General features: G+C 44.9%; 1 protein-coding gene across 1 annotated transcript in view; it reads left to right on the top strand.

Moving 5' to 3' along the window:
* The first annotated feature begins 230 nt into the window (after window positions 1-230).
* The window catches only part of LOC147440495 (uncharacterized), a 29,367-nt gene continuing 18,612 nt past the window's right edge, over window positions 231-10,985 (top strand). Inside the window, exon 1 of the mRNA XM_086530214.1 lies at window positions 231-510. The gene's annotated coding sequence lies outside the window, so the exon portion shown is untranslated. The remainder of the gene's footprint in view (window positions 511-10,985) is intronic.

The raw sequence follows: 10,985 nt of genomic DNA, 5'->3' as shown, positions 1-10,985 counted from the left end.
TTACCATTAGGCTAGTGTACATAATTTGATTATCTACAATCTATTTTTATGTACTAGATTTATTGCTCTATATATTCTCTACTCAATCTATCTAGTGTCTATCATGATCTCTATCCTTACTACCTATCTACTATCTATGTGTGTGTCTCTCTAGTCAATGACTCCCATAGTTCACACAGGGCTCACATGTGATCAAACTAACGGTATCGTAAGATGATGGATGTGTGGGTGAGTTGAGAGGGGACCATTCATCCCCTTGGGAGTATCCATTTATTCCGCTAGCAAAGTAGTGAAGAGCGTATCGTGATCGATCCCTGCGTCTCGCTCCCACGCAAGAGGGCTCAGCTCCAAAGTCGGAAAAGCTGCCAGTTCCCTTTCCTTGTACCCAGTCTGAGGCCCCCGACGATCACGTCAACTGCGCAGGAAGAGCAATTGGGCGAGTCTCCTGGAGACGCATGTATTTACTTCAACGTCGTAGGAGCCTCCACAAACCCAAATTTTGCACAAAAGGTGAGCTCTCTCTCCATTGCATACCTCTTTCTCTGAGATTGAAAGATTTCAATAGCCCTGTCTTTCTTTGTCGTGCAAAAAATATGTACAAGTTTAGATGGGGACTCATGGTGTACGTGTTTTTTTGTACTCCAATTGCACCACCAATGGCTTGAATATACACACTCGTAGCAAGTATAGAGACTGAATTTCATGTTGCTGAATTCTTTCGAGTGCAGCCAGTTGTAAGGGACCAACATTATTATAGTAGAAAGTCAGCCAGTCACTGATAGTATATTGGAAAGCTCATACTGATGTTGACTCGTGATGCAGGACAAGCTTGTGCTGTTGCTTTTGTTGTCACCTTATTGTGCTTGCAGACATGCCCCTGATTACTCAGATTTTAGACTGTAGCAAACAATTCTATGTGGAACTACACCAGTCAAGGCATAGTTTTTTCTTACAGAAACCATTCGGAAATGCGTATGGGTATGGAAAAAGTTTGGTCAGATATCATACAAATTCGATGCATCCCATAACATATCACACCTTCAATCAAGGAAGACATGCTACATATGACAGAAAACTCAAACAAATTTGTAATAACCAATGTTCAGTTATTGGGATTATGAAATTTGAAATAGCATACATAGAGATTGTGACAATTGGCTTTAGAGGGGGCACATGCCAAAATGGTCGTTTGATACTTTGTTTTTTAGTTGTTGTGTTCATTCAATTTCCATTCTGGACCAGCGTAGCGACTTGCTTAATGTATTATTGCATCCAATGAGGTGGGGTCTCTCTCTCTCTCTCTCTCTCTCTCTCTGCCTTTTTGCAAGGTGGCACCTATATCTCTCTCAAGCAGTGCACCTTGGCCATTTTCAATGCTTGAGGCCTCAGAGACCTATACATAGGTGATGCATGTACTGGAGGATTCAGGAGCACCGTCGATTCCGACAGATAATTTGATCAGGAACAGGATGTCACGGGGACGGGCACCACGTGCCAACGGAAAAAGAACAAATAACAATTGAACTGAAAGAGATGCACGACACACGAGACAGGGAGTGGCAGAGTTCCACCCCAAGAGAGCACTGGCCCCAAACATTGGCACCCCTTTTGGTATTTCTTTATATTGCTTGAACTCAGTACAATGCCGATACTAGCTGTACACCTCCACACTGAAGCGTGCCAAAGAATGAGCCCTTGGCTCATATTTAATGGCCCTTGGCCTATGAAAAGCTGTTACATCAAAAGCTTCAAACTCAAAAGCCCAAAAACTGGCGTGAAAAGCTGTTAGTGCAAAGCGCAGAAATCCGTACAGTTGTCACGTCATTAGCGTAAAACCCGAAAATCCGTACTGTCTGCCACGTGGCACTGCCAGCGCAAATCGCGGGCGTCCGTGCAGGTTTGCCACGTCATCAGCTCTACCCAAGTGGGTCTTGCTTTGTTTAATCTCTTAAAGCCACTTGGGCCCCATTGGACGGGCTATTTGCGCGATTCATCATAGAAGCTTGGAGGACATGGTTGATCAATACGCCACAGATCCGGATTTTTCCGATGTATTCACTCGAATACCGAATGGGGAGGTAGTAGCGGGATTTTTCATACGGGATGGCTACTTGAAGAAGAAAACGATGTTGTGCGTCACACATTCATTGAGGGAAAAGGTTCTGACTGAGTGCCATTGTCCACCCTTTACGGGTCACCGAGGCATCGACACCACCTTGAAAGGTGTGGAGCGTTACTTCTTTTGACCGAGACTCAAGAAAGATGTGGACGACTTTGTTTGCAGTTGTTTAGTATGCTAGAAGGTCAAGTTTGACAGGCATAAGGCACAAGGATTACTACAACCTTTACCCATTCCCACCCGCCCCTGGGAAAGTACTGCAATGGATTTCATTTTTGATCTCGCGAAGACACAAAGGGGGCATGATGACATTTGGACTGTCATCGACAGATTTAGCAAGCAAGCTCATTTCATTCCAGTGAAGAAAACAGTCAAGCCGGATAATTTAGCAAGACTGTTCATTGCACAGATTTCTCGACTACATGGCATGCTTAAGACAATAGTCTTCGACAGAGATCCCCGATTCACGAGTTTGTTTTGACGGCTATTTGGATGAACATCGGCACACGATTGCAGTTCTCATCATCATTCCACCCGCAGACAGATGGGCAATATGAGATTGCAAATTCAATTGTTCTGGTGTTAGGTGCAGCGGAAGTGAATGTTGAACTTTGCTCAAGATGAGTGCGCCGAACTGTGCTCAAGTTTCCTTTTACTTATGGAAGGGAGAGCCTTCCGTTCTTAATGGGAGAGTGCAATGGACACAAACAAAGTGAATGGACACTATGAATGGAAATGCATGAGACTGAGAGATAGAGAAGAGATATGACACCAGTGACGTTGTAAAACCCTCCTCCAAGGGCCCCACTCTCGATAGCGAGAGTGGTCTACTATTGATTGCACAATCTGGTACAATGGCTGAATGCAAATCTAAGGGACTATGTCGATGTCGATGGAGTGGGCGACGAGGACGATGCTAAGGCTGAAAACTGCATACTTCGACTCTGACTATGGCTGAATTCTGCTGTGTCAACCGCCATTTTACTGCTGTCCAAAAACGCTAGATATGCTGAAATCTGCTGATGCAAAAACGTCATCTGCCGGTACTCTGAATGCAACTGAAATCCACTGCGGTACTGCTGTCCAGAAGCGCTGTTGCCAAATTGGCTTTATTTGACAGAAAAATAATTCTAAATGAATTATTGGATTTATAAGTGAGAGGGTTTTCTCGCTTGGAACACCAAGGAAAAATAATTCTAAATGAATTATTGGAATTTTAAGTGAGAGGGTTTTTCTCACTGGAGACATCCGAGTACAGAATATTCCTAGTGCGTCATTCAGAGTAATGACGGGAGCACTGTGAAAGGGAATATCTGTAAGGCCACCAGGAACGGGTACTTCTGATGCGTCACATCGGATGGGTGACAGGGAGCATCGGGAAGAAGTATCCGACCATCCGGGAACGGACATCTTTGATGCGGCATAGGATGGGTGACATAGAGCATCGTGAAGGAGATTGTACCGTAAGTTCGGTAGGAAAGGACTAGGTGATGGGTATTCCTGATGCGTCACAAGGTGGGTGACGGGTGCATCGGAAAGGGAATATCCATAGTCGGGAGGAAATTCCGAATTGTGTTAGAATTGTGCACAAGGGAAAAGCAAGCACTTGAATGAAGATGGGTTCAGAGGAAACTTTGAGGAAAAACAGATGCTTTCTGAGAAAGCGGGATTGCTTTTCGGGAAAGCAGATGCTTTCCCGCGAGGAAGTCTATGTCTGCATTGCAACTGTGCGTGTGATTGCATCCAGGGACGCCTGGGAAGTGCTGTGAAAGCATTGTTTTTAACTTATAAGGTTTTATTGAGTTTTTGGGTAGGTTCAGACTATTTTTAAAATACGCCGGCCGCCCACTTAACAAGTGGGCAACCATCTGATAAATAAGGCAACAGATCAGCCAGCGTTTTCTCTCTCTCTTTTTCTGGCAGAAAAAAAAAATGAAAATGAAAAAAAAAAAAAAAAACGGCCGCGATCTCTACGCGAGCAGCTATTCGTGCCCGTGGCTAGGAGCTATAAAAGCATCACATGTCCTCATTCGGAGGGGAGGACCAATCTTTGCAAGGAGGAGATGCTACTGCAGATTTCAGCCATAAAGAAGACGTTGCCGGTGATGCCCATGGCTGCCCCAAGTGTACCAGATGTCGCCAAGACCCAGTGCACGAGTTCCCTCGCGAAGAAGTGCCTACGAAGCGTGTTTCCATCGCGACAAGTTGCTGTTTTTCTCTGTTTTCAGCCCATAAACGTCGTAGACGGGGCTGATTTACGAGAAGGAACCCGAGAACACACCTCTTTTGTGTGTAGGATTGGAAGAGAGGATTTTCTATGGAGAGATCTCTTCCGGGGAATTGATTTTTCGAGAACGGAGTTGCGTTTCGAGCGTCGAGACTTTGAAGGTAACGATTTTCATGTTCTGATCTTTGAGTATTTGATTGTAGGTGTACTTCCTCTTCGTGAGGGAGTAGGAGCAGAGGAAGGCATGAGCCTCTGCAGGAGAAAAACGCTCTGAGGAACTAGAGCCAGATCAGCCCAAGGGTTTCGTACCCGAGTTTGGGAAGTAGATCCACGGATCGGAGAGAGGTAGTCTCTCAAGTTGTGATCCGGAAGTTGGGATTCCCAAGTAAGGACTTCGTGTCCGGGAAAGCAGAGTTGTTCTGCGGGAAGAGGACTCTGGAAAGAGAGTTGGAAAAGAGTTGCAGGGATGCCATGCCCTGAGCATGGAAGGTGAGATCTAGAGGCGAGAACCTTGATTCTCGAGGAATTGGAATAAGGAACGGAAGTTCCTTGGAATAGGGTTTTGCCCTAGGAATCGGAAGCTGAGGCTTCCAGGAACCATCAAGTCTTATTCTAGAACGAACGTGGTAATACGTTCGGTTCAAGTGCCTGTATAGACTTCTCCTCAGTAATAAAGATACTATTACGGGGGGGACCAACCCATCTTCTGGTCCCCAGTACTGTGTCGATCTTCTCACTCTATCTCTCTCTCTATTTATTTCTCTCTATATCCTCTGGCTTCAGTAATAAGTGATAAATCCTATTTATCCGAATGTATTTTATATTGTTATGCGCTCCCGTTTGTGACAGTGGTATCAGAGCATGGTCTCCTCTCTTTCTCTGTAAAGGAGGATGACTGTGGGAAGATACGGGAAGAAGCCATGACAAGCCAAGAGAGAAGTAAGCAGGCGGAACCCTAAGTCTTGCAAGGAAAAGCTCGCAGAGTTGGAATTTTTTTTTTTTCTTTCTGCAAGAAGTCGACACAAGGCTTGGGATTCTCTGAGAAGGCGACAAGAGCATGATGCTCAAGAACCTAGAGAATCCAAGGAGCGGAATGCTCGAGATTCTTCAGAATCCAGAAAATATCCATGAACGTCAATCCAGAACTATAGCCATGAAATCCCTTCATTTCGGGAAGGATATGAAGAAGGTCTCTAGACCTAGGAACACTTCCAGTCAAGTTTGATACTTTTGACGGAAGGGAAGATGCCCCGAAAGCTACCGCTTTCATTCGACAATTTGAAGTTGCCTTTGCAAATGGCAATTTGTGAGAAGCTTCGAAGGTGAGGCATGTGACCAAACACCTCAAGGGGATTGCAAGTGCTTGGTGGTATACCCAAGCTCAAGGAACTTACAACAAGACTTGGATTCAATTCAAGGCTGAATTTTCCGACAAATCTTTTTCCTCTACGCTTTGAGGAAGGCATCGAAGAAGATTGAGATCGGTTTGCCCAATAGGAACACGAGTGAGTCAAAGCAAGTAGTGGTTCACTCTTGCCCAGGTAGCTCCATTCCTGATCCTCTCTGAGGAAGGAAAGATGAACATATTTAACGAAGGACTTTTGCCCGAATTTGTAAACCCATCTGCAAGATACTCTGCAGCAGATGTTGGAGTCAGCAATACAAAGCTGAAAGTGTACACCTTAGTGTACATAGAATCCAATCCCTGTAGTGGGACGGGAATCATTGAACACAGAAAGTTTGGAGTAAGGGAATTAAATCTAACTCCTGAGTTCTTGAATAGAAGACCCTTGAACTTTAAGTGAGAGGGCAGGTTTTTAATCAAAGTTACATCTTTGAGGAAATTATAAAGTGTATTATGCTTGTTTGCTCTTATGCACGAGATATGCATGTGTCTAACCAGGACAATCACTGTCGAGTGTTTATGAGAGTAGAATTGAGTTGAAACATTGCTTTATGCGATGGATTGGTTTGCTCAAATATCCGGAAGGTCAACTATTGATCTCGTATCCGGTAGTTCACCAACAAATTACCTGCTATTGCGGGTAGGACGGCAGAAAGGAAAGAACCATTCCGAGATTTCAACCAAGAACAGCTTTCACTAAGCTTGAGTACCTTATGAACCAACACCCTCTACCCGGTAAGGGAGAACATGGTAATGCTTTTCGCACAAGTGAATGAACACTCTCTTTATGAGGGAAGGAGCAAGCGACGACTACGGACTGTGCTCGAGAATCCAAGGATTGAAATCCTAGTTTGTTTAATGAGCGGGTTTTGCTCTAAGATCGAGCCAAGGGATCGTCAGGTTGAGCGTCTTCGCTCTAAGGATCTTACGAAGGGAAGGTAATTTCCTAGGTTCATTAAAACTCTAACACAGCTTAAGAATTATGTACACCTTTGGGTACATGGATAACACACGAAGATGCAGACCTATGCCAAGGTGGGTCATCTACCAATTGATTTTTTTTTCTGCTGAACGGAATGAGAGTTCCCATTCCAAGTTCCCGTTCCGAATCCCCGTTCCGTGTTTCAAACGCGAGTACCCGTAACAGGGAATGGCATTTTTTCCACGTTCCCGTTCCCCGTTCCTGTTCTGGTTTCCCGTTCCTGGTAACTATAACTTCACGAGGCAAGGGGCAGTAAAGCGTGGATGGTGGATATGCGGGCGAACAGCGATTGAAGGCATATGGCGGGCCAGCATATGCTGCAGCTGCGAAGCTTTAGACCTGGGGGCACTCCAGATTACACAACAGTGGACGGCGATGATGAGATCCTTGGAGTGAGGTGATAATGAGACACGAGGAGTAGGTGTTCTATGATGATGAGGCTCGAAATGACGACAAGGTGCAGATACCTGCCACACGGCTGAAAACTGGCTTGAACATGTAGTACCAAAAAACAGCCAAGGCAAGACTGAATCTGTGTTGCATCAACAGCGCGATGGTTTTGATAGCTTTTATAAAGCTTCAAACCAGGTCATCCAGTCGTTTCAATTGGACCCGACTAGCCAATGCAAAAGAACTTAATCCTTTAAATGAGATCCATCCAACCCAAAGTCAATATGATAAGCCTGTCCACACAAATTAGTAAAAAACAAGCCTTCAATTTTGCATAGAGTGTGGTTCCCACACCAACAAAAGGACACATACACACACACACACACACACACCCAAAATTAGGGAGTATGATTAAGAGCTCTCATCTTGTCCAAAATTAGAGGTTGAACAGGCTGCTAAAAGCTCTTGCAGAGAAGAATTAGAACACACACTCAAACAATTGGAAAGGGAGAAACACACAAAAGTGATGTTTGCAAATAGAGCCTAATTAGCACTAAATGTTTGAGAAATTAGCCAAAATTAAACCGTTGGAGGCTTAATTTCGGCAACCAATGAGTGCTTGGAGTGGATTAGGCTAGGGATGCTTATTGATTAAGCATATAATCCATTGGAATCACTCTAGCGGGTAGTGGCTGAGGCATACACCAAGAACGTGCCCAAAAACTAGTGTAATTAGCAAGTAGATTGACGCTAATATAAATGCAGTTGATTCAATCTTGTGAGCAAGAAATGACTCACAAGATCTAGCATAGAAGGGGTTAATAGATGCGGATCGATTAGCGAGATTAGGAGATGCTAATCACATTGCAAGCTCTGATACCACTTGTAATGTTAAGGAGGCTACATTAGTGTGCCATTCATGACAATGGCATGCTTGGAGAAGTTAGTGTAGAGCTTGAGGGAGAGACAATTGCACAATAGAGTAGATGCAAAATAAGTTAATTATTACACGCAAAAAGAGAGTACAAAGAGTTGGACATATACAAGCTTGTCACATGTACCTTGCGTGCTACACACACACAAGTTACTTGCTTACACACACCTCTTGCCTCCATAAAGGCACACACATGCTCCACATGACTTTTAAACTAGGGGGTCTTCCTATGGGGGTGAGGTGAGACAAAATCCACAACCCCAACACGGACGGCCAGGCTTTGCACAAAGATTTTGCTAGCACCAACTTTTGGGAAGAACTACTTTTAGAATCTGATGCTTTTGAGGGGCTCTGCTTTCAGACCCCATGTACTCTTTATGAGTGTGCACAGGGCCTTAGTCTCTGAACCTAGAAGCTGTGAGAGCTCGTGTAGAGGACCCTCAGGAGTCGTACCTTTGGATTGAGCAATAAAGAAAGAAACACCAAAAGGGGCGCCAGTCTTTGGGGCACGTGCATCTAGGAGCAGAACTTAATCGTTTCGTGTTGACTTTCCTCTTCTCTCTCTCTCTTTTTTCAAGTTGAGTTGTTGCAATTTTCTCATGTGTGTTGCTGTAGATTTCTCGCTTGGAGGGTCCAAGCTTGCTACAGTGGTGTCAGAGCTCAGACGATTCTTCTTCTACGGAGAATTCGATCCTTTTCTACGGTCCCTATAGTGAATGCGACAAAGACAACACCCCATCGATTACCAGACTTGAGGAAGATGAAGAGCATTCCAATCCAAGCGGGGGAAGGGAGGGAACCAATGGAGATTCCAACAAGAGCAAGCCTTTTTCCGAGGAATCGGGAGAAGACCAGGGGACAAGTTTTCGTTGGGAGATCTAGACAGAACGGAGTAGCGACGTCAACTGCATCAACCTTGTGTCAAAAGAATAGCCACGTACTCCAAGGACCTGAAATACGTGAAGTTTCTGAAGAATCACCCGCTTGATGAGGTTCACTCTTGATGGTGAGAAGCGTCCACTCACCTCTCAAGTTGTCCATGAAGAAAAAAGCAAAGACGAGTGTAGAAAAGGAGAAATTGTACTCGCAAGAAGAGCTTGACAAAACTCTTGAACTGAAAATGGATGAAAAGCATAGAAGCACTCTCCGAAGAAAAGAAAATTAGAGGATTACCCGTGTTATCTGGGCCGGAAATGGATTTCGAGACGGCTGGTAGATCCAGGAAGCATGTTGTATCGAGGTTGACCGCAATTCTTCTTCCTCTAGTTCCAACAAGGATGAGAAAAGGTGGAAGAAGCAGAGAAAGACCAAGAAAAGCAAAAGTCTAGAAAGCACAGAAAACAATTTAGCGGTTCAGAGGAGGAGGTCTTATCCTCTTCCAACAGTTTAGACAGTGATACCGACCTGTTTTGGTACCATTTATGGTAAGAAGGAGAATCACCTGTTGAGGGCCACTCAATACGACAACTTTGAGAAGAAGAAAAAGAAGACTAAAGAGTTTAAGGATGGGGTAGTAAAGTTTGATACTTTTTCGACTTCAAGGATTCTCATCAAGCTACTGCTTACGTACAACAGTTTGACACCGCTTTCTCTTTGGTCAACTTCTCTGAAGCCTTGTCACGTGCGCATTGCGCTTGAACCACGTGGACAAGCTGCCGCTACAATTTAGTGTCAGTCTTAGTATAGCTTAGGATTGATCTAGTCTGGCACTCTGTGAGCCTCTAGAAGGACATGCATGATCAGGCATGTCAGGTGCAACGGAATTGAAATGGTGAAGATCTAGTTTTACACTTCCACAATCCTTTACTTCTTTCCTTGCATTAGTGATTCCTTTTAGCTTGAATGATGGTTCCTTTTACCTTTCCTTTAGAGAAGGAATGAGAAACTGCGGTAGAGATGTGTAGAGGGAGAGAGAAAGATGTAAGGTGCAGTGGAAGTGAATGTTGAACTTTGCTCAAAATGAGTGCTCCGAACTGTGCTCAAGGGTTCCTTTTACTTATGGAAGGGAGAGCCTTCCGTTCTTTTAGTGAGAGAGTGCAAACGATCACAAACAAAGTGAATGACACTGTGAATGAAGGTGCTGAGAGAGAGAGAGAGAGAGAGAGAGAGAGAGAGAGAGAGAGAGAGAGAGAGAGAGAGACGACACCAGACGGTTCTCAAACCCTCCTCCAAGGGCCCCCCTCTCTATGGTGAGAGGTCTATGCTATTGATTGCACAAATCTGGTACAATGGTCTAGATGCAATGGACTTGCCGATGATGTCGACGACAATGATGACGATGATGAGGACGGGCTGAAATCTGAAAACGCTACTGCTGAAATCTGCAAGTCTGCTAATTGCTGAATTCGGACATTTTGTCGACGAGGACGGCGATGGCGACGACGCGACGACGATGCACTGAAAATGCAGATGCTGAAATCTGCGGTGAGCGGGCTGAAATTGAAAACACTGGCTGATCTGACGGTACGGCGAGGATTTGCTACGGGTAGGTGAGGTCTGCGAGGCTACGGGCTGATCTTGCGGTGTCTAAGTGCTTGTAAGGTGTAGCGGAAGTGAATGTAGAACTTTGCTCAAGATGAGTGCTCCGAACTGTGCTCAAGGGTTCCTTTTACTTACGGAAGGGAGAGCCTTCCGTTCCTTTAGTGAGAGTGCAAATGATCACAAACAAGGTGGTAGACATTGTTAGTGAAGGTGTTGAGACTGAGAGATAGAGAGAGAAGAATACGACACCAGGAAGTTGTCAAACCCTCCTCCAAGGGCCCCTCTCTCGATGGCGAGTCTATTGCTATTGATTGCACAAATCTGATACAAGGTGCTGATGCGGTGAGTACCAAATGATGCCATGTCGATGTCTACAATGAGGACGACGATGCTAAGGCTGAAAACTGCGAGTCGGTAACTGTTGCACCAAGTCGGGGGCTGATCTGC

Source organism: Adiantum capillus-veneris, chromosome 15, assembly GCF_014529385.1.
Source record: "Adiantum capillus-veneris isolate H3 chromosome 15, ASM1452938v2, whole genome shotgun sequence".
Classification (NCBI taxonomy): domain Eukaryota; kingdom Viridiplantae; phylum Streptophyta; class Polypodiopsida; order Polypodiales; family Pteridaceae; genus Adiantum; species Adiantum capillus-veneris.
The sequence above is the reverse complement of the archived record's forward strand: the minus strand, read 5'-3'. Positions and strand labels throughout refer to the sequence as shown.